Below are 23,917 nucleotides of genomic sequence, written 5' to 3' on the forward strand. Positions count from 1 at the left end.
AGTAGTCCTGAGGTAAGACCTGGTTTTCAGGGGAGGTGCAAGAAAATCAATTTTCCTAGAGGGGAAGAGGTAGATCCGGCCAGGTGTGGGTAGGAGTGGCATGTCTCCATTATCAACAGGAAAGAACCAGCCTGCAGCAACTAATCCTAACCTGGAGGGGTCCTGGCAGCCCCTTGGACCCCTTTAGCACCAGCCCCACCACAGACCCCCATCCCTTTAGCCCAGCAGCAGAATCACACAGCCTGCACTCATCTCACACTCCTCAGGTTCCTTCCCAGCCTGCGAGCCACTTGCGTTTTTCAGTCTGCTCTGGGTCACCCACATTTGCTTTTTCCCTGAAAGAGGGAAAAAATAAATTAATGAAACACCACAGCATGCAAGACGCCCTCCCCCTCACCACCTGGCTTCTCCTGTGAAGACTGCCAGTGCTTCACCTCCTATTTGATGTACATTCAGCACAAGACAGGGAGGCACGGTAGTTTCTGTGGGCAGCAGAAATGAAAGGGAATGACAGAGGCAGGAGAAAAAAAAGAAAAAAAAAGAGGAAAAAGAAAGATCTTACAACTCTTTGATTGTGCTGGCTCTTTGTTTGAGGTATACAAAAAAAAGGGAAAAAAAAAGAAAAGACACCAACCTGCTGAAGGATCTGTCTCCTCGAGATAACAACCTGTTCAGGAGACTTGTCTCACCTTTCATTGGAGTTCCTCGGAAGGGATCCCACCTCTCAGGTAGTCCCTGAACAGCAAGGTTATTTTTGGCCAAGGCTGAGATTCCCGTCTGAGCCCTTTTCACCCCAGTTTTGCCCCAGGACCAGTGCTCACCCATGGGAAGCAGCCACCCTCACTGAGCTGTGCACGGTGCTGGGCTGGAGCAGGGACCCCCTGCTCAGGTGTGGTGGGAAGGTCTGCAGGAACACCTTGGGAGGGCAGGAGGGGCTGTCCCTACTGCAAAGCCTGCACATCAGCATGCAGAAGAGACAACAAGCAGATGGACATGTCACAGGCCAGACCCTCACGGGGTGGAGATCAGCAGGTTGTCCCCAGACTCGTACCCTTCAGAGCAATGGATGTGTGCTGCCTGCAGGCTGCTGGGAAAGAGTTAAATTCCATGATTCAGCAGGCATCTGCTCAGCTCCCAGGAAAGCTTCTTTGCTCAGAAGATTTATGTCAGTCTTGAAAGAAGGGAACCAGACCAAACTAAAGCAAATCAACAGCATTTTAGGAAAATATCCTTTTTTCCCCCCGAACTTCTGAGAATTTCCTCATTACATCTGCTATATTATTTTTTTTCCTTTTTGTGACATAGTACTGCAAACTTCTAGTCCTGGGAATAACTTCAAAACATTTAAATTATTCTTCATTCTTCAACATTTGGATGTTAAAGTACTTTACAAGTGTTCCTGGGTGTTGGCCAAGATTTTCAAAAGCTACTATTTATTCTATGTGCCTGCATTTTTGGATGCCTCCCTGCACTGCAAATTTCTATAATGGGGCTTCATTTTCAGAGGCTCTGGCCTACCCAGCCTCTGCAGATGGAGTAAGAGAAACAAAGCTACTTATGTTTTTGAAAACCTGATCTTTAATTTGGCAAGACCTTTGTGAGAGAAGAATGATCAGGAGTTGAGGGATATATGCAAGGTCACACAAGAAGGCTGGGACAAGCCAGGCATGAGGTAAACTTTGCTCAAAACCACTTTAATTTGCAAGACCATTCTTCTTGTGTTAGCTCCAGCAGAAAAGAAGTACCTTCTTTGCAGGAAAAGATTGTTATTTTCATGACCAAAAGAGCTCCTAAGGAGAAACAAATGCACTCTTGGCAACTAAAACCATTTTTTTTTTTTGTTTTGCATAATTTTAGCTTTTTGGGAAAATAACAAAGATACTGAGACAAAAGATGAAAACAAATGTGGATCAAACAACATTTTGCCAGAAGGGCAAGCCCAGAGTCCTGGACAGTTTGCCAAATAAAGACAACTTGGCTGATAAGAATGGCTCAGCAAATGAAGCATGTGAAGAAAAATTGTAGTAATCGAAAAGGGCCTCTAGTCTCATTTATTGTTTTTTTTTTAACAGATGACAGTGACACAAAGGTAGAAGGGAGATATGTATGACATTTAGGCTTTAAGATCATCACTGCAGCCTTGGAAAGGGACTGACTGATGGATTAAGTTAATTAATAATCCATTACTGGTGTGTCCAGCACAGCAAAGGCTGGATCAGCTGCCGGCCCATGCCACACGCGGCGCTGGAAGGATTTCATACAAAGGGGTTTGGAGCAGGGAAAGCAGCTCCTGCTTAAATAACTCCTAATGGAGGACTGTGTTTGAACAGTGATGAGAGGCTTTTATGTGCCTTCAGCACTGTGAAAGAGCTTAAAACGTGAACTCTCAGCTCTCTCCTGGCCAGAGGAGATGAATGAAGGTTGTCATTGTTCAAGGCGTCCTCAGCATCAGAAGAAATGTTAGACTCCTCTGGGAAGGGGAAGCAGTTTTTCATCTGAGAAGCCTTATCTGTTGTGCAGAGGTGCGTTCACAATACAGATTTTCTTCTGGACAGAGACAGTACAGCTCATTCTTGCCCCGCTAGGGCTCTGTCTGGCTGCTCTGGTGCCATAGGTGTGCTCTGCAGGACACCTGAAGGACGTGGGGACAATGTCCCTGTAGTGGGGGAGCAGAGCCAGCCCCGGTGGTCCGGGCTGTCCCCCTGAGCTGAGAGCTGCAGGGTGCTGCACAGGCACAGACCCTGTGTGTGCGGGGCTGTAAAAGGGAATGGCAGCCCTGGAAGCCTCCTGTGAGCTGTTGGAGCAGCTGCAAACACTGTGCTGACACATACCATGTGTCACTTCAGCCTTTCCATCAGCCAGAAGCTTGAAGGAGCAAAGTTATTATAAAATTACTGTTGGGTTTCCCTTCCATGGCTGCAATTTTTAGACCATATTCCTTAGGGAATACAGCATTTAATGGGATACAAAGGCAGGATTTAGCTCATGGCAGTGCAGTGGTCAGGAGGAACAAATTTGGGGACTAGGAATGATGCTTTGGCACTCACCTCTCAGTGAACTGCTGATACAAAAAGAAACACAATTTGTACACAGTTCTTGGGGGACTTCTGCAGTCCTGACTGCTCAAAAAACGGTTTTATTGTCCATTTATGCTCATATGAATCACAGCTTATGTCCCAGAGAGTGTGGTGGCCTGACTTGGACTTCCAAACCTGCATGTAAGTTAACATAGTTGTCCACCTTCCCTGGTGAATTAAATTCCATGGGTGAGGGATACCAGTAATCACTAATTCCTCTTCTGAACAAATTGAGTGTAGCAAGACTTGACCACATGCATTTTTAGCAGATTGAGGCCCATGATTCAAACTGAGATACCTTTGCTTATACAGCCCTGCTGCAGGCTCACGCTGAGGTATTTTTGTAACCATTTCTCAGAAAGGGATTCCATATCCCTCTGAAAAAAAATAACCAACCAAAAAAAAAACCAACAAAAACCACAAAAAACCAAACCAAACCAAACCAAACCAAACCAAACCAACCAAACAAAAAACCCCAAGAAAAACAAAAACACCCTAAACAGGATTAACACTGTCTATGTACAGAAAAGCAGTGGAATGAATGAAAGGGATTGCTAGGCTCTGAATTTTCCATCTGCTGGCTGCTGGTTTGTGACAGGATGGTCTGAAAATTGTTCCAAGAGAGGAGTACATAGCACAGAGCATTTCCAAGAATAAAGCTCTTTTTCCAGGAATTAATTCTAAATTTCAACCACTCAAATTAACCTGCCATGAGACCCCCACAGTGCGCACTCACAAACAGGAAGCTCTTCACTCATGGGGGAAAAAAACACACTTCTGAATCCTGCATTTGACTTAAAGATGTGAAACCTGTAATTTTTCTACTAATTTTAGGAATGCATGATAGCAGAGCAGGAGACCAGCAGAAGCTTAGAACCCTTTTGCTGAGAGCAGTCAGAGCAGAAACAAACCGGGCAGCCTGAAAATTAACCAAAACAGTGCACACTTCTCAGAAAACCAAGCAATTATTCATGCAATGGAAAGGCATTATTTTAGTGGATGAGCAAATAATTTTCCTTAGCTAATGAGCCCGAAAATTGCAAAAGGAGAAAGCACAAAGGAACTTGTTTCTGTGGGTTATAATTTGCTCAGTGCTGGTATAAACCCTTGCAAAGTGCCTTGCTTTGGCCCCTCAACCACATGTTCCCAAGGAGCAGAGGGGAAGGACATGAGCCCTGGCCCCACAGCAAATTGTGAGATGCTCCTGGGACTGAGAACACTGGAGTTTGTTGGTACCCTCACTCCCATACAGAAACAGCCCCAGCAGGGAGGTACCACCCAAGGACACTGCGCTGCTCATCCCCACTCCAAGCCTTCCTTGCCTGAAGCACTGAGGAGCATTTTCACACCTAATGCCCCACATCTCCCCGAGTCACTCAACAAAGCCACAGCAAAGGTGACGTGTCAGGAACAGGTCAGGAACAGCGCGCAGGTTATATCAGCCCTGAGCACTGTTCCAGGGGCATCACACAGGCCAGGGAGGTGGTTAGGGAGCAGAGGAACTGCTGTTGTTCCAAGCCCTACTCCATCCCCCATGGTGGTGGAGCACAAGTTTGCCTTGGTGGCACCTCAGTCCAATTCCTGTGTCCAGCTGCACAGTCACAGCATCTCTGGAGATACAGTGGATCTGGCCTCACTGTTTCTACAGAGGAGACTAAAAGTAATTGAACAAAATCTGTTTTCGATTAAAGAGATTATATCTCATAGAGCTTTTTTCTTTTTTAAATTGCACTTAAATGGCTTTTATGTAGCTTGTTATTTTGCAATAAGATTAACACCAAGGTGGATTGAATTACCTGTTAATTCAACACATAATTTACAGGTACCTCCATGTGCCATCCAGAATATATTTAAAGACGTCTTGACAACGGATCCATAGAGCACACAATAAGGACATCATTACTTAAGAAGATACATCCCCAAAGAGACACATGACATTAACCCCATCTGTAGATGACTAATCAGAGCTAAATCAGGAATGTTCCCGTTTAATCTAAAAGAAATGGTGCCCTATAAATTCCACATACAAAAATCTTAGCAATTTACCACATGATTAAACCATAGTGATTTTTTTTAATACAGCAGTTTCGCTGAAATATTTTAACTTGGGATCCTAAAAAAAAGATTTATAGCTCTGAATGCAGGGCTCCTGCTTGGAATAATCAATACTGTTTTTAATATACTTTTTAAAAGATTTATTTCCTTGTTGTGGAAAAGATTTAAATTGCAGGGTGCCAACAACTGATGAATTATGATTTAGGGCCAAATCTGTTTCACTTGGAAGAATGGTGATTTTAAATTCAGTGAAGTTTCTCTGATGAGTAGAACAAGGAAGTTTTGGCCCACATTTTTCTTGAAAACCCACCAATAAAGTAATTATCTTGTCACGATGACAGCCATGTGTATTTATGGCTGGGAAGCTTCACGGCCTGTAGACATGTGACAAACAGGCACTTTCTCTGCAGCTTTTCTCCCAGCACTGCCTCTGCGAGGGTGGGAGAAGCGCCCAGGAATGTGGATGTTGGGTCACAACAAGTGCACACACAGCTCCATAGCCTGAGTGTGTTTACTTTACATACCTGAGGAATACTCTTGAAGGTTTTGGTTTTAAATGCTCTGTAGCAGGGAGCGTGGCGGGACTTTCCTCACCGCTGCACGTGGAGATGGTGTGAGACCCTAGCCAGGGGCCACCAGCCTCTCACTTCAGTGCCCTGCTCTCACCCAAGCGATTAATGCTCTGCATCTGCAGCACGATAGTTGGATAAAAACCTGGTATTTAATCTTGTCCATCCCCAAGCTCCATCATGATTGCTCCCCAGAGTCTATTCATGAGCGCTTTGTTCATTCCAGTTTTAAATGACTCAAGAGCTGATAGGGACTTCATCACCTCCTGTAGGAGATAAATCAGTACACTTAAATAAAAGACAAGATGGTATCTAGCATGCTGTTCCTACAAGATTCACCATTAGTTCTTACCCCAAGGCAAGCGCAAAATAAACATTCCCTATTCCCAGGTTAAGTCCTGCCTTTCCTTTGGTACAGTGTGGTACGGATTGTGCTATCATCAACATACAAAATTAACTTCTACCCAACACTGACAGAGACACATTTAACATACATAGTTTGGCACCGCATCCAGCATTAATTTCCCAGCCCCAGACACGAGGAATGGAAAAGCTTTATTAGATCACTCAGTCCTGCTCACTGTTAGGCAAATGATTTGCTTCTTAGTGACAGGCCCTGGAGTTTTCTCCAGTCCAAGCTGCAAAATCCCGCAGCACAAGGATCACGTCCCTGTGGACTGCACATTTGTCTTCTGTATTTTCTGTATCTTTCTTAAAATTACTTTTTTTTTTTTTTTTTTTTGCAAAATGCACTTCTAGGATACCCTTTCATTAATCCCTTCCCATTCCCTTTTTGGCCCTGCTGTAGGATTTTCCACAAGTTAACTGGTCCTTCTTATGCAGAGGCCTGAAGGATGGAAGTGGCCTCTCAAGCAGTCTTCCCATGGCCACTGGGCAGATGTGCCCCTATGATAATGCCTTTGCTATGTCCTTCCCCCACCAAGGCCACATCCCAATATTATGCCAAGCTCCCTGCTCCCACCAGCACCCTTGCCTCTTTCTGTGATGAGATGTATTATTTCTCTTCACATGGATTAACTGCAATTTTCCTATTTTAACATAAATGTTATTTTACTCTAGCCACATTTTCCCTCATATCTAGGCAATTACAAGACAATTCACTGCAAATTTTCACGGGGATAGTTTATTACGTACTAGAAATGTACAATAATGAAGCGTGAAAAACATGGCAGCTTTCAGTGGCATTTCCTTTTCAGACTGTGAATAGAAGTGGAGAAATAGTGTTCTGTAGAGCAAGATTTTTTTAAATTAAAAAATAGGGCAGAAACTTCCTAAATAAATGATGGTGTGACTAATAATGTATTGATCCCACTTTTTAATTCCTCCTACAGTATTTAAATTGCCTTTTAATTTTCTTGACTGTACACGTAAAAATAAAATAGAGAATGTAACACATGGCTACATGGCTGGAAATCCATAGGTCCATGATATATGTACTGTAAAGGTTTGCTTAATGCAAAAAAAACAAACCAAACAAAAAAACAAAAAAAAAAAAAAAACCCAAAGCAAAACAAAAAAAAAACCCAAAAAAAACCAAACAACAAAAATCAAGATCAAAATTCAGTACCTCAAGGGTTAAACCAAATTCCTAAATATTTATTCTGCTATCTGAATAGGCACCTTTTGCCAAAATTGTCCTTCCTCAGAGTGGATGATCAAACATCATGGTGACAAACTGGTTTATCTCAGACCAGGTGCTCAAGTCAAAAGATGCTTTCAAAAGGGACAAATCTCAGGGAGAAAAGAAATGGCTCTAATCTCATTGGGCTCTCCTACACGAGCAAGCTCTCCAGCACACACAGACAGAGCAGGCACTGTTACAAGAAATTGTGCAGCAAGCTTGCCTCAAGCATTCCTCTCTCCCACAGGCTGTATAATAGATGCAAGAAATTACTCAAAAGGACCATTCTTGCTTCCCTCAGACATATTTTGCTAAACCATAGCAATAAAGATCAACTCTACCAGTTTCTTTTTCTCCTGCCTCATGTCTTTCTGCATCTGTCAACATTAGACTTCATCTAAAGAGTGCATTTTGCATTTTACAGCTCCTTACAAGGAGGCAGGCAGGAGATGGATCTTACACCAGGCACAGACTCACTGGGGACTGAGGGGGGAGTGTGGGAAAAGGGTATCCTAAAGGTTTTGGGGAGTCTTGTACCTCACTGCCAGCACTTGATGCAGGCACGTGTATGTACCAAATGTAGCATTCCATCACATCAGGTCTGCATCTGCTCCTCCCTCCACTGGAAGGAATTCAAAACATTTTCTGGTTGCTGCCCTTTAGCTATCAAAGCCAGCACTTGGAACAGGAACAAAATATGTAATGGTTTCAGGAAAACTTGCTTCTCACAGATCCCTAGAAATGGAAATAGTTTTAGTAGCAGTCTCTGAAGACAAGGTGGACTGAGGATTTTATGGAAGAAGGAGGCATTTGAGGAGCCTGCATGTGGCTTGCACTGCTCACTTTTAATGCCAGAGCTCATCTCCTGAAGCCTGAGGAGAGCAAAGGACAGTGCAGGGAGCCAACATGCTAAATGCCTCAGGCTTTCCAGTATAAAGACCAAGAACTGCAAACAGGCAAAAATGTTGCAGCAAGCTGCTCAAGGACCTTGTTATCATGATACAAGAGAGGTTCCTGTTGCTGGGGCACATCTTGCACATCCCTGGCTGTCCAGGAGACAGTAACATTATTCCTTTCCAAAAGCTGCCCCCAGGTCTTAGCATTTGACCTCTACCAGGTGATTCTTTAACTTTACAGGAACTGATCCATAGCTCCTACATGTCCCCACCCCCAGCCTCTGCTCTGCCCTTGAACGGAGACTGCCTGAGCATCTACCTGCAGTGCTGATCATTGCTTTCCTTGGGAATCCTCTGGGGAGTAAAGCCATGAGAAATGCTGAATTTAACTCTGCATTCCATTGCCAGCTTGGAAAGGAAGACAGCCCACTATTCCAGTGGGCAAAGAGTTAAGCTGTCAATCATAAAACAGAGACGGGTTCCTATAAAGTGATATAAAGCATAAAATGCTGCTACACATAGTATTTAAGCAGATTCTTTCTGAGCTGTTTCAGAGCCTCAGGTAAAGCAGTGGTTGAGCTCCAATCCAGGGCTGGTTGCTCTGGGGCTTTTCTCCCAGCCAAGGGTGCTCAGTCCCTCTGCAGGATAATTCTTCAAGTTTAAAATAGGTTCTTGCTGCAAGGCTCTCACAAACATTACCAAATCACTGATCACAAGCAGCATTCCCTGTATGCATTTCTTATTAAATGAACAGCATTTGCTTTGAGTTCTTCATGAAAACCAAACCTGTTTTCTTCACAGGGAATACATATTTGGGATTTTGGTGACTTCAATAACCTTGTTACCTTCCTCTTCTTCCCAAGCACGGAGCTAGTGTTGATTTGGGTTGTCCTGATGAAAAAAAACGGCCATTTACAAATCATTATACTGAAATGACTGATGAAAACAAGAAGGATGTGGATTATGACAGACAAAAGAGATTGGTAAGCACTAGAGAAGAATCCAACAGCACATTGTGTGAGTGAGGTAGGTTGAGGGGATCCAGTAAAAGAAGTAGGTATAAAGAAAGGAGAACATCACACGGCGTGATTATCATGATGTCCTGCATAGGGCCATGAGTCGATCGATGATCCTGATGGGGCCTTTCAATTTAGCACATTTCTGGTTCTGTGACTGAAATATATGTAAGTTGTTAATTTACAGCATCATTTTAGTTTATCCTTCATCAGCTATAGGCAGTGCTGACATGTAACCCTAATAATTCATCATCCTGTATGCAACATCCTAGTATTGAACCCTAAATGTTTTTGAGGTGAGAGAGCATTGGCTAGCACAGAATGGGTGCATGACACTCATGCAAATGGACTCAATTTCCAAGAGCCTCCTGACATATTTTCAGAAGCACAGAGAACTAGAGCTGTGCAGAGTCAAGAAGAGATGGAATGGTGAGGTAAAAGAGGAATCCGGGAGTCTCTAGCTCCATTTCTACAGCTATCTTTAGCAATTCCCTTCTCCTGTTTTCTCATTATCAGTGTTTTTTGTGAGAGAGAACATCTGATGGTCACTGCCTGGCTCAGGGGCTTTGCCCAGTCCTGTCCTCCCGGGCACTGCCCACCTAGCCAGTGTCCCTGAGATCACAGCTCAACTCAATGACTGCAAACAGGGCTTCTGGTGTTTTCTTTTCTCCTGGAAGTGTCTGGGAATGCCCAGGGAGTCTTACTTAGCAGAACAATGAAACACAGGCCCATCAATCTGCCTGTCAAGTTACTGATAAGCTTCTCCATCACTGCAGTACCTACTGTCTTTATATTGTTGTGGATGAAAGGAATTTATCCCCCAAGGTAAGGAAATGTTAGCCCTAGCCTATGAACCTTGAGCTAGAGGCTAAGACCACACAGGGAAGTTTGTGGCTCATTGGGGAAATTCACTGTTCTCTAAACCAACTTCCAAATCCTGCTTTACTCATCAGCTCTTCTCCATTTCATTACAGCACGTCCCTTGACATCAAATAAGGCTTTTGCATCTATTTTTCTTTTATGTTCCAAAAAGAAACTTCTGGCAGTCTTTCTTTAATTTAATATTTCTTGAAAAACAATATTTTCACAATGATCTCTAATGAGATTCCACAGCCAACCCCAGAAATAGATCCTGTATTTCCAATTCTTGCATGAAGCAAGGAAGGGGAGGAGGAAACCATATCATTTATTTATTCGACAGAAAAATACAACTGAAACAATCTTCCTGAAACCTTGTGAGAGCACAGCTCCATTTGGTCATAACACTCCTAGGCAGCATAATCTCCTTGAAAGTTTAACTGTCTCCAAAAACACTGAAATGAGTGATTTTCCATTGAGTTCTACCTGTAGGAAAAATCTCTTCAACATCAGAGGGGCAAAACCAGATCTGATGTGGAGTGATGCTGCAAATACTCTTCTAACAAGATTTAATACCCAAGTGTGTTTATGTGCCAAAGTCTGCAGAAAGTGAGAAGCTTTCTCCTAAGGGGAAAATTTCTTATTTCCTTGTAATATGGTCCATGCCCAAAGCCAAACATTTGCTTCTCAGGGATGTTCCTACTCCCTCCAGATAAATCATCCTGGCAGGAATGACTCAGCAGGGGATAAATTTCATCGGGGCCAGGATATCATTTCATCCTTCCTTTCAATGTAACAGGAGGTTTTTAATCAGGGACTGCTTCTGATTACTCCCAGGTGCCATAAACAACCAGGATTTGCTATCATGCTTTTGGATTATTACCAAATCATAGTGATATAATTCACACCATGCAAAAAAATATTACCACTGCAAATAGAGAAAATGCTTGCAATTAAAAAGCACTAACTTCCAGGCTGGCTGCTTTAAACAACTCCTGCTATTATCATCTCTGATAATAATTAATCCTTATTGCTTATACAACCCAGAGCTCCTCTGGCAGATTTGGAGAAGCTTCATTTGGGTTTGTTTGTATATTTATTTATTTATTTTAAGAAGTGTTGTCATGAAGAAATCTGTGAGACCCAAGAAAGAGTTGATTGATCACAAGGTCCTATCAAATGTCAAAGCTGGCCCTCACTGACCTCCCATCTATTCAGAACTGCTTTGATTTAATCTACAAACTGGCTGCCTCTCCTGCCTGTGAGCTCTGTCTGTAACCCATGTGTCAATGTTTTGAGATATGACCTGTTTCACGCTTCATTCATCTCATCTGAAGGACGGAAATTAAACTGGAGGGTCAGCAAGGGGCACAGCTCAAAATACACACACATTAAACTGGAGTCTTTTGTTTGGGTCCATCAGAAGAGTTAGAGCAACCATCGAAAATAATATTCAAGTGGAATTGATTTTCTTTTTCCTATTGAAATTTGTAATACTAATAGATGTGGAAGGGTGGCAAGCCTTGTCACAGAATAAGGAAAAATAATCACGATGCCTTCCTAAAAGGCTTGTGACGCTTTTAATCATATCAGTATATGAGAGTGTGAACACCTCCAGGTTTAGTAGTGTGAAAAAGGCAGTATTTCCATTTTAAATCCAGCATTTCAAGCTTTTTTATGCTGATCATAATATTTCGGCTTGAGCTGAAACAGAGTGGAAAGTTCACAGCATGGATCACAGTGTTTTAAACCTCATCTGTCTTCCTGGGGTTTTGTTATAATTTGGAAAATGCTTAGCTCCAGTTCTTGCCCTGTGGAACACAGCCAGCAGCTCAGATGGATAATTCTCAGGGGCGACCACAGCTTTACAGAGCAATTTTCATACTGACTTCTCCTTGGCGAGGAGAGTGAGTATGAAGGATGAAGCCTCAATGGCCAGGCAAGCCTTCATGCATTCCTACAGCTCTGTCACGAGCTGCACTGACTCAGAGATGTACCCCTTGCCCGGACTGCAGGGCAGGCCACGGCTCCTTCAGGTTGACTTCAGGTGGACCAGGTGAATCTCAGCTCCACGGGTATCAGGATGCACCCTGAGATGCTCATGGAACAAACCACAGGCACCCCAAACACTCAGTGGGACATGCAGCTGAGAGAGCAGATGTTTCTCCTTGCAATCCTTTCTTTCTCACAGGTATGTAAAAAATTCCCAACCTGCCAGCACAGTTCACAGAATCATAGAATATGCTGAGTTGGAGGAGACCCACAAAGATCATCATTCCAAACCCTGGCCCTATACAGGACACCCCAGGAATCACACCATCTTCCTGAGAGCATTTTCTAAATGGTCCTTGAACCCTGTCTGTGGGGCTGTGACCACTTCCCTGGGAGCCTGTTCAGTGCCCAACCACCCTCTGGGTGAAGAATCTTTTCCTAATATCCACCCTAAACCTCCCCTGACTCAGACCCATGCCATTCCCTCAGGTCCTGTCACTGGTCATCACAGAAAAGGAATCAGTGCCCGCCCCTCTGTTTCCCCTAATGAGGAAGTTCATACCATGGTTGATAAAAGTTCGCTGCATTAACATCTTGGGTATGTAGATTACCACTAGGTGATGGCATTTAAAGTAGCACCATCTCTGCTTAAAAAAAGCCAAAAACCAAGCAAATAAAAGGGCTCACACTCAGCACTCCCTGGAGAACATTGGTGATTGTCATCATTTTTGTAAATCATCTCGTCAGTTCAGTAATATAAAAAAAGCTCAAATCCCTCTGTTTAATGTCTTTCTTCAACCTAGTATCTGTAAGAAATTAATTCAATTAAAAATCCTAACAATTTAAACTTAAAAGCTCAAGGAGACATTGTTTTGGAGGGTATGCTGCTGTTTGCAAATCTGCCTGCCAATCAACAACATAAAAAAATAGTGATTTGTAAAGATGTTTCTTCACTGGAGGAAAAAAAACCCAGAATGATATTTATCAAAGGCACATTTGCCCTTGAGCCTGAAAAAAGAAAGCATGAAAATGCCTTCAAATTCTTTTTAGTTCTAAGGCATGTCTTTTTGTTCATGCTTAACTGCAGAAGAAAAATTAGGAACAAGTGTGTGCATATCAGTGCATGTGTTAGCATAGGCTTTAATTGGCTAGGAGTAAATTAATGGCTGCTTGCAATATTTCTGGCAATCTGTTATAAGCTATGTAAATTTTTAAAAGAGGTTTCTTGAAAAGGCTGGCTGAAATCCTGTAATTCATATTCTGCTGGGGGAATTGATTTGAGAAATAATAATGAAATGTTTTACCTCAGTGATGAATCTCAGTTTTGTAGCACTGCAATTTTTTAAATATTCTTGTAAATAATGCTATGAGTGTTTCTAAGAATAATCTTCATGAAAATAAATATATCTGTCTCTGAATTAATAGCATTTTTTTCACTGCTCTTTTTTACCTCTTTTGTATGCCAGCATTCCAGGGGTTCATTGCAAAGCCAACATTAGTTTTGATAGTATTATAATAAATTAAAATCCAACATTTGTTACCATGTAACCTGCTCCAACAGATTTTATTATCAGTTTTGCTACTGAATTCAGTGGGAACTTGATCAAATCTTTAGGAGATAGGTCCAGTTTTATAGAGAGGGTTTGGAAATGACCCAACACAGCACTGACACTTCAAGGTGAGCCTGCCTGGGTCATTTTGGTGGGAGCCGCTAAACATCGATTGGGACAGTGGGAAAGCATCTAACTTGGCTGCCCAGGGCACTCATTAAGGCTGCAAGAGGGGAGTTAAAGTCTCACTTGAGGTAGGTGAAGGGCATGGAGCTGAACCTCCCACAATCACTCTCCTTCAGCACACTCAGGGAGAGGGAAAAGCTCCCATGGCAAAGAACCGAGTATTGAACGACCACATCTCCTCACTCCACTCACTGATTCAACAGCTACCCCTGGACCACACGGACCACACGGGCTCTGGATAGCCAGTGACCAGCTCTCAAGACCAAAACAGAGATCTTTAAAAGGTTCACAATGCAACACCCAGGGTTTCCCCTCTGGTTTCCAGGGAAATCACAGCGCTTGTGCTTCAGCTGAACACACACCGTATGCCCAAGCAAGTTTTAATTGCTGTTCACCTCAGGGATGCACAGGCAGGAAGAGAATGTTCCACTTTTCTGGAGAGCAACCCCAGCAGCAGGATATTCAAGCCAAAGAGTCCCACTCCTGAAACAACAAAGAAAATTGGAAAGTTTTATTACTTGTCCAGGGCAGGTAATACTGAATGTCTTTGAAGGAAACCCCCAAGACAGGAACTGGCTAAAAGCAAATTACTGGTATAGCTTTTATCATGGCTGCAAGTATAGCTCCTGTAATGTGCCTGACTGCTTTAGCTCCACTTTTCTCTTATCTTGTATATCTGACATTTTCCTTTTTATTGCTTAGCAGCATGTAAGAAAGTATCTTGTACTGTCAATAATGCTGTTATCCTTTAATAAAAAATTAGAAGCTACCAAAAAAAAAAAAAAAAAAGAAAAGAAAAAAGCGTGAGGGAGGGAAAGAGAAGGCTATGAAAAAATATGGCTCAACGCCTAGAAAACTTCAATATGTTGTAAAGGGAAAAGACTGCTAATTAGGTCTTGCATAGCCTATTCTAGTCCCCTCTGTGCTGCAAGAAATTTAACCCAGCTCACTTGGCTGATGGTTGGAGAAGTGGGAATAGAGTGTGGGAGCTCTGGAATCAGATTATTGAGATGATCTATGAAGTAATGAGTCAGTGAAATGCAGCTGGATGCAGGGATTTCACTGTTGGGCTCAAAACACAGGGAAAAGGTTATTAAATTAAACAGAAGGCTGGTCCACCCCACGGCTCATCATTACACTTGGCTGTAGTGAAGCCTCCCACCAGACTGGCCCCACGTTTACTTGTGTGCTGAGTGATGCAAAGCAGAGGGAAAAGGCTTTGGAAAAGCTGACTGCTACTCCAGATGCTCTCAGAGATCAGCCACACTGTTTTAGAAAACAGGAAGAAAATGGTGCAAGGAATACCACAAAAGCTCTGCAGACCACAGGAAGGCCTTGTGAATGCCCTCCTTCTGCTCCTAGCTTTTAACATCTCCACCCAAGCTCCATACTTCTCTGGGATAAGTAGGATGCAAACCCGTGTGGAAAACGTGACCTGGAGTTTGGGAAAGATAAATGGGATGGAAATGCACCTCTCAGAGCAGCCATCCTCAGAGGTCTCAGCTCTACTCCTTGTGCCTCCTATGGCCCAGGTGGGCTCTCCCAGGAGCCACCAGTTGGATTTGGTGGGTCCCTGCTTATCCAAGGGAAACCAGGAAGAAAGTGTTTCTCATGCAGGACCTCCAGCACAGCTGCTCATGTCATTCCCACTGCTTTTCATTGACCTGCTGTTTTGGGAACAGCTCCTCCCAAGTTATTCTAGGTTTGATGGCGTTGGGTTTTCCTCCCTGCACCTGTCTGCAGCTTTTGCTGCTGTTGTTATAATGACCTGGGTAGATCTGTCAGATATTGCAGATATTTTGATGCAGATATTTTGATGATTTCAACTTGCTAAATGGTGTCCTGATAATGATATCATTGGAGAAAGATGATATTTTGAAATCTAACTACATGAACTTAGCTGGAGATCAGCAGCTCAGTTGTACACTTTTACAAGCAAGAAAATTCAGTTTGAAAAATATGAGAACTTTCAGTGTTGTATCTTTGGGCAGAGACAGGTGAAAACATGCACACCTTCCCTGCTGCCATGGAGTAAGAAAGAGGAGTTCATAAGCAAGTGCACCAGCTACCTGCTAGCTCAACCAGGCAGTAGGCTTGGAAAGATATATGTATACACGAATAATACATGGATTAATTTGCATACTAATTAATCTGTAACACCTTATTTGCATATATATTAATCTGAAGGTGCTATATAAAATTCTTATTTTTAGGGAGTGCTAGTGCATACTTGACAGTCATGATAATCTTCATTTTGGCTTAAGAAAGGAATTAGGAATGACTTTGGCTAATATTAAAATGCAAGTTCAAAGAGACAAATGGAAAACAGCAGCAGCCTTGAGTCATTGGGGTAAACTCCATCGTTGCTAAGGAATTTATTCAGCTTTTGCAGTTCAATGAGGTCACTCAAAGACTCAGAGGAGTTCATCACAGCCCTGTCTTCCCCTGGGCAGGTCCCTTGTGCCATCAGCCACAGAAATATGGTAATTCATCCTGAATTTTATGCTGCCTCTCCTCCCAGAAACTGCAGCAGGCATCACAGGCAGAGCTGACAGCAGACAAGTGCTCAGGGAGACGCCTTAACTCAGCCAAGGCAGGGAAGTGGAGATGGGAAAAGCCAAGGTGGTTCTGCTCCACTCACAAGCCTGCGTGGGGCTGAGGTGGGTAAGGGGTGTGCAAGGCAATGGATCATTGTCCCAGCCTGGTTGTGTCTTTACACCAAAACAACACAAATCAGATATGCTGCTTCATCCAAAATGCAGCATTTTGTGCATTTATGGCCAGCCTGAAGGAAGTCCCTTCAGGAAAACTTTGGGGACAAAAAGCTTCCAGGGCACTTTGGACCACGTGCAAAGCTGGGCAGAAACTCCTGCCTTTCTGATCCATGTGCCTAAGGAATTGGTGTCATTGTCAGGAAGGGAATTCTCAACCATATGAGTTTAAAAATGCCTAAACCCATTAAAAAATGGTTTAGTGACATTGGTCAACTAAATCTTTGACCCCAGATGAAGATTACTTGTGCTCACATTACTGTGGGGTGCAGATGGGCTTCTGCTGCCTGTCCTAAGCAGCACATGTGGATGGGGATCTCCTGGCCGGAACACTGTCATTGCCCTGCCTTTTGAGAGGCATTCCTGTCACAGGAGAGAGCGCTGACCAGGAGCAAGATGATTTTAAGACAACTATTATTTACTGTGCGAGCTGCCACTGTGATTAAAGGTGCTCTTTTTGCTAAGACACAGCTCTTTTTTACTGCAAGCTCTGCCTTTAAATTCTGCTGATATTTTGAAAAGGACAGGCGCAGAGGGAGTGCAGTGGGGGCTGGGAAGCATCTCCAGGCAGACCAGGTTGAGATGGCTGTAAGCACAGTGTGCTTTTCTCCCTGGGGCAAAGGAGATGACTCTGGTGACCAAGGGGGTTGATATAGCTGTTGATTTTGGAAAGAAGCCTATAGTGTTTGCTTTCCACAGAAGGAAAAGCTCATGTACTGACTGACACATTCCCAGGTGGTGTTATAGACCCATTTAATCCAAAAAAATATTTAGCAAATCTATACTGAAATCAGTTCCTGGGTAGGCTCATATATTACAGTGCCATGGCAATAAAATCAACCCCGTGTGTTTCCCGTTCTCCTCAGTGGAGTGACTGAAGACTGAGACCTGGCAGCTGGACATCACTTCTGGGGACCTTGGCTTGCAGCATGCAGCAAGAGGAGGGAGAGAGGGGACATGGACATCAGCCTGCTAAACACCCGTGCTCAGTGAGATCTCACTCAGGTGGAGGCAGCTGCTATCCCTCTCCCGTGGCCACAGCTGTGCTGGAGGCTCAGCCAGGGCCAGGGGAATCCTCCACACTCAGGGCTGCTCCCTCCCCTCTCTGCAACTGGTCCCTCTGACTGCCATCTGGAAATACCTTTCCTCCTGCTTTGGTGCCGAGGAACAGCTTGCTTACACCTTGCTGCTCCTGCACTACCCTCCATAGCCCTCCTTGCCGAATTCCTCCCTGCAGTCCCCAGTGAACAGCACAACTCCCTAGTTACTGATTTGTTTTTACTGCCTGCCTACAAGCTTTCCAAAGAGTGCTTCAGCCGTAGGAAAACATCCTTCCCCTTAGCAATCTGGACGCTGTTTGCCTGGCAAAAGCCTCCAAGGGATACAGATTCTGGACTGTCACAATTTTAAAGAGGGCCTAGAGAGATCATAGTGCTAATTTTAAACAGATGGCCTTGACACTAAGAGATACCTTGATTAAATTAAATCTGTGCTCAGCAAAGCTCTGGCATAGCTACAGTGACCCTATTTATAGAAGATGCCATTGTGCTGATATCTGTAACATGTACTCTGCTTGGGTTCAGTTTCTTATCACCTGAAGGGAATAAACAGCACTGGGAAAATGCAAAATCTTCTCTTTTTAATATATATATATTATTATTATTATTATTATTATTAATTACTTTTAAGTGAGTTAAACAGCAGGTAAGGCTTTCTGTGCAAGGAAGGAATTACACCCACACAGCAAATGCCATGGGAACAGAGGAGCTCCGAGCACCCGTTCCCAGCTGCCTCCATGGGGAGGTCCCCAGGGAGGCCCGGCCGTACCTGCTCCTGCACCTCAAACCCGGGAGAGCTGAGAGCAAACGTGCAAAATGTGCATTTAAACTTTAAAAATTAATGTTGGCATTTGTTTAAAAATGAGAGCTGGCAGCTCTCCAATGGTTCAGCAAGTACATTAACTTAGTCAAACGCCCATTACTTCCTCCCCTTCCCACTAACAAGAGTGTTTTGAAGAGGCGAGCTCTGCAAGCTCTGCAGCAAAGCGCATAACCCTTCCCTTTTTTTTTTTTTTTTTTTCATTTAAGCTGCTAAAAGCAAAGACTATTTATAGACAGTGGATCAGAGACAGGCTTGGAGAAAATCTACATGAGGGTGCTCTAAAATTTAGAAGCAAGGAAGGATTGCCTCAGAGCCAAGATTTAAATCACAGGAATGTGAGCTCAGACCTGCCTCTGTGCATCCCAGCACCAACAACCCCCTCCTGCTCCCTAACCCTCCTGTGAGGCTGGGATGCCTTGGCACACTTCTGCCCTCAGCGGGCTCTGATCTTCACTCTCATGTGACTGTGAGAGGCACAGTAACACAAATAACATCCCAGGCAAGTTCATCCCTAGCTTTGTCCCCACGTGTTTTCCTGACATGACACTGACCCTAGAACTTCTAGCAAGACCTGTGCCTCCCTACACCAGCCACAGCTCCCAAGCTGTTTTTGTCAAGAAACACCAAGTCCAGTGCTTTTTCAGCACCATCTGTGATATTTGGGGTGCAGTAGTTCTTTGAATACAGCTGTGCAGTAACGAGCACATTCTGCAGCTGTCTGTTGGACACGGGAGATGTAACTACAGAGCTGCTTGGGGAATTTCTGGTGCATCCACTGTTATGGTATCACAGCATTCAGACGTATGAGCTGACAAATTTTGTGGCTGTAAACAGCAGAGGCTTGCTGAGAATCTGGACACTGGTGTATAAAATGAGAATACTTTCCTAACGTGAAGACAAGCGAAATCCGTATGGTCTTTCCAGGAAGTCTCTCAGCCCGCTGGAAAGCCTGCAATTGCTATATGGGTATAGTGTAATTTCAATATTGCCAGATCCCAAAAGGACTAAGCAGTGAACAGTGCATTAAATACTAATTTCAGAAGCCAGATCTGTAAGCCTATAGAAATAGGTTTTAGGCTATGCTGCTGGAATGAAATGAGAAAAGAATATCTTTATATAAATCTTTTATGATTATGGATATGTCATCTATAGACCTCTGATTTTCAGACCTGCTCTGAAAGTACTAGAAGCCAATTATTCTCCAGAAAAAGAGTCCAGAAAGAAAAAAATCACCCCCAGTGATGCATTTCCAAGTAGATCATAGGTCAGATTCTGTGCTCTTTTACAGCTAAGGAAAGGTGGAATAACTGGAGCCCTTGGCTTCAATCCCACAAATTTACCTCAGGGTCAAGCCAAAGCAACAGAGATCAGACTTTGATCCAATTAAGTTTTAAATTATATTTTTCCCTCAACATAAGTTTTCTTCTGAAAAAGAGGATGTGGTTTCATTTTTGAGAAAAGCGTGCCGAAGCGCGTAAGGAGCTGAGCCCTGCTGTGCTGGTGATAAAACTGTGGGGACCACTGTGGGGAGGGAGGGAGGCACATGGAGGGATGAGGCTCCCCATGGATCCAGCTCACCCCTGCTGCAAGGGCCGTGAATGCAAAATCCATTTATAATGTGCCCTTTTCCCCATTGTTACTGCTCCCATAGGTTATACTCATATTACTAAACTATTTACACCCAAATGGGAAAAGCCCAGCACCTTCCACACAATACTGGGGACCAGGAGGAAATCTGGGGCTCTCCCATCCAGCAGCCACTCCTTCCCCCTGCACCAACCACAGCAGCAGGCTCAGGCTGGTTTGAGACGAGATTCGTGCTTTGCTGACCTTGTTCTCTTCTCCTACGCAAAGAACCTTCACACTGCTTTGGAGAGAACAGGGTGGATTTTACCCAGATGGCAGAAAAATAACATTGCAGATTACTGCCATTGAAAGCCTTGTTAGATTCTTGCTGTGCAATCTCTGCCATATATTTTAGCAAAATACTCACCCTACACTCCAAAATCTCATTAAAAATCAAATTTAAAATGGAAACATTCACCTTTTCTATCTTACGAGCTTATTGCATGTGTTACATGTGGGTGGTGAGCATGTTAGGTACAATTTAGAACATAATTTCCAGAGAATTGAAATGTCAGCAAGACAAGGATTGTAAATAATGAAACTTTGAAAGGAATCTGAGATCTTTATAACAGATAATCACATTTTAATTCTGACTTATGGCTCATCCAATTGCCTACAGTTAGAGAAAAACAATTCCTTTTTCTTATTGTATGGAAATCAGATGAATCAGATGTAAAACCATCAACATCACAGCTTGGAAAACATACCAATGTTCAGTGATGTGAGCAAAGCCCATGAAACTACTTCAGTTTGTGGCCCTTTTTATTGGTTTTCCTCAAATATTTATAAGAAGTCTGTGTTAATAAAAATGTTAGTTGAAAAATTTTCTAGAGATACCACAGATCACAGAATTGTTGAGGTTGGAAAAGCAAGTTCATGGAAGGACTCCTACTGAGTGAGGCTGCTAGGAAAAGCTGGAAATCTCTTTTCCTCTCTGTAGGCTTTTCAGAGAGTCAGCCAAGGACCAAAATTAGTGTTAGATCACATGGTTTCTCAATCATGGGGTTGGAAGAATGACTATTGAATGGTAAATAGTCAGAGTGAATAGTTTATCCATAGCCCCAACAGGGAGGAATGTGCTGGCACGATGCTTCGAATCTGATTTGAATATAAAAAACAAAATGCAGAGACATCAAACATTCTTTTACTACAATTAGGAAAAGTAAAATTGGACAAAATGCATCAAATAAATTATTGCAAATGCTTTGCCTAATGACTGCTACCACAAAGACAGGCTGCACTGTCCAAGAAAAACAAGAGCAGAGGATTTCAGTGCCTAGGCATGTTCTGATTTTGGTTTAAGCCTGTTTCTCTCTTGCTGCTCCCCAAAACCTTGAAGCTTTATACTAAGGGATTGCCACTAACTGGGGCTTTTTGCAGCTGGGAGGCCCACTCAATGAAAATTTCTGACATGAGCCATCACCAGTAAGCTGAAAAGGTAAGACAAGCCATAAAGATAAGATTTTATGTAAAGCCCATCCTTACTGCAAAGCAAAGATTTATCCCAGAGTGTCCATCAGCCCCTGGGCAGGGAGGGAGAGATGACCTCAAGATGCATTTGTTCCCCCTTGTAACTTCTTGCCTTTTGCCACAGCCCAGTGAATTTCCCAGTTCCCCTTGCCCAGAGCTGCTGAGGTATGCACACACGGATGCTTATGCACGTACACACACCATTCAAAGGAGGAAAAAAAAACCAGTTGCAGAGCAACTTCCAAACAACTCATTTCGCTCATTATGTTCTGCAGGTATCATTCTCTTGATCCTCTGCCTCCTAAACAAAATTAAGATCAGTGCTTTCTCATTTTCTTCCTACAGGAGTCTGTACAATGCTATGGCAAACACCTTCAGTTAGGACCCAGGGGTACCCCACAAACATGGAGGGTATTACATGATCACAGAGAAAGTCCTTGTTGCTCCCAGAGACTGCATCCCCGTTTCCATGGCCTTGCACCAGGGTCCCTAGCTCACCCTGGGAGTGGCTGTGCAAAACTCTGCTGGGTAAGTGTGCATGTCCTGGGGTAGCCAGAGAGTATTCAAGGCACACCACAGGCCTGCAAATAACTGTTTTTCCTGTTGAGTGTCTAAACCAAAAGTTAGGGAATTAATTTTTTTTTTAAAATCACTTTGCATTGATGTAAAGCAGCATTTTTCCATGTTTTCTTGGCAAGAGATAATTATGGTAACAAGCCAAAAAAAAAAGGGTATCTGTTTAAGATCTGACTAAACAGTCAGTTTGCATTCGTCAACCCTCGGCCTGACTGAAGCTGGGCTGCTCTGTACATGAGAATATCATATCAAATATTAAAAAAAGGAGTCAATTTCTTCCCCCCTTCCCTTGTTCTCCACCAGGCAAACTCCCAAACAATTCAAACTGACAAGCACCCTCTGCATCTTCGTGACTGCCTTCCCACCCACGTCTTCCTTTTTCCAAGCTTTCCTTTCTGCTGAGAACCCGCCTCTCGGGGGGGACATGCTTTGCCATAAAGACATGATTGTTTGAGATCCCAGTGTTGGCCTAGTTCAGCATTTTATGTCATTCCTTCAATTACCAACACTGAACTGCCTTTGTATTAAACAGGACAAAAACAAGGAAATGAATGAAAAATCACATCCATGGTGATACAAGACCCCGTCAGAAACCATCAGACATTCCATCTTCACTCATATCCTCCAGAAAAAAAAAACCTTTCCACAAATTTAGACCTTTGATGTCAACCACAGGCTGCCCCAGGTATACACAAGGAGAGAGAGCAAAGAAGAGGTTTGGGGCTCTCCTGGGATGCTTTGTTACAGCAAATGAGACCATTTTACTGTGGGAAAAAAAAAACAAAAAAAAACCAAAGTATTGTGTGGATATGGAATGTTTCCAACCAAGAGACAAGGTGAATTTCTTTCACACTGCAAAAATGAATGGTAAATTTTTTTAATAACTACATGTGTTTTATTATCTTGGACTCTTTAATGCCTCGCATATCTAATTGTAGTAGTAATTATTAGCTCAGTTAATGAAAGCTTTGGAAACAAAATTGTGTGGGAGTATTTCAAGTCATGAGTTAAGTCTTTTAACTCAGTAATTGCCAAGGATTAATTCATTTTTCCATTTAAGTGCTGAAAAGCTGGAATATTATTTCCTTGGATTGTATTTGTGCTTGGCAGTTCTGAGTTAATTACAACTCTGTGAACCCTTTTAAATCAAATTCAGAGCTTTCCAGGTGTACATATGAGGTCCTGGTAAATCCTTCAACATCTGTTTGGGAAAGGATTCCTGAACTTGAGGGATGATGCTGTTCTTCTGAAGGTCTGCCTGTTATGTATCTACAGCCATTAAAGGCACTACAAGTAAAAAGCTTAGGCTTGTGGAAGTTCTCACATAAATAAGGATTATACTCATGAGTGCCTGGTTTGGAACTCATCCCTCTTAATTTTTCTGGATGGAGACAAGGTCTTGGTCAAAGCCCTGCAAAAATATACGTTAGTGCATAAATCACCAGTTCACAAGCCATAACTGGTGGAAGAAGCTGAAAGAGTGCACCAAGAGAGGGACACAGGGAGGGCCAAGGAGGTGCAAAGGACACAGGGCACCCGTGGAGCTCTGTCTCCCTCTTTGTGCCACACAAACAGGGGCTGGGGCAGCCCAGCACTCAGCATCAGCTCCAGTCCTCTCCTGAGTCACGCCTTTCTTCAGCACTCCCAGCTAAACCTGCCAGGACCATATGGAGACATCTTCCCTCTCAAACACAGGATTGAGAAAAAGAGAGACCTAAAGGACGTTTTTTTCCCAGTGGCAAGGAAGAATTT

The sequence above is a fragment of the Cinclus cinclus genome, chromosome 10 (genome assembly GCF_963662255.1).
Source record: "Cinclus cinclus chromosome 10, bCinCin1.1, whole genome shotgun sequence".
Lineage (NCBI taxonomy): Eukaryota > Metazoa > Chordata > Aves > Passeriformes > Cinclidae > Cinclus > Cinclus cinclus.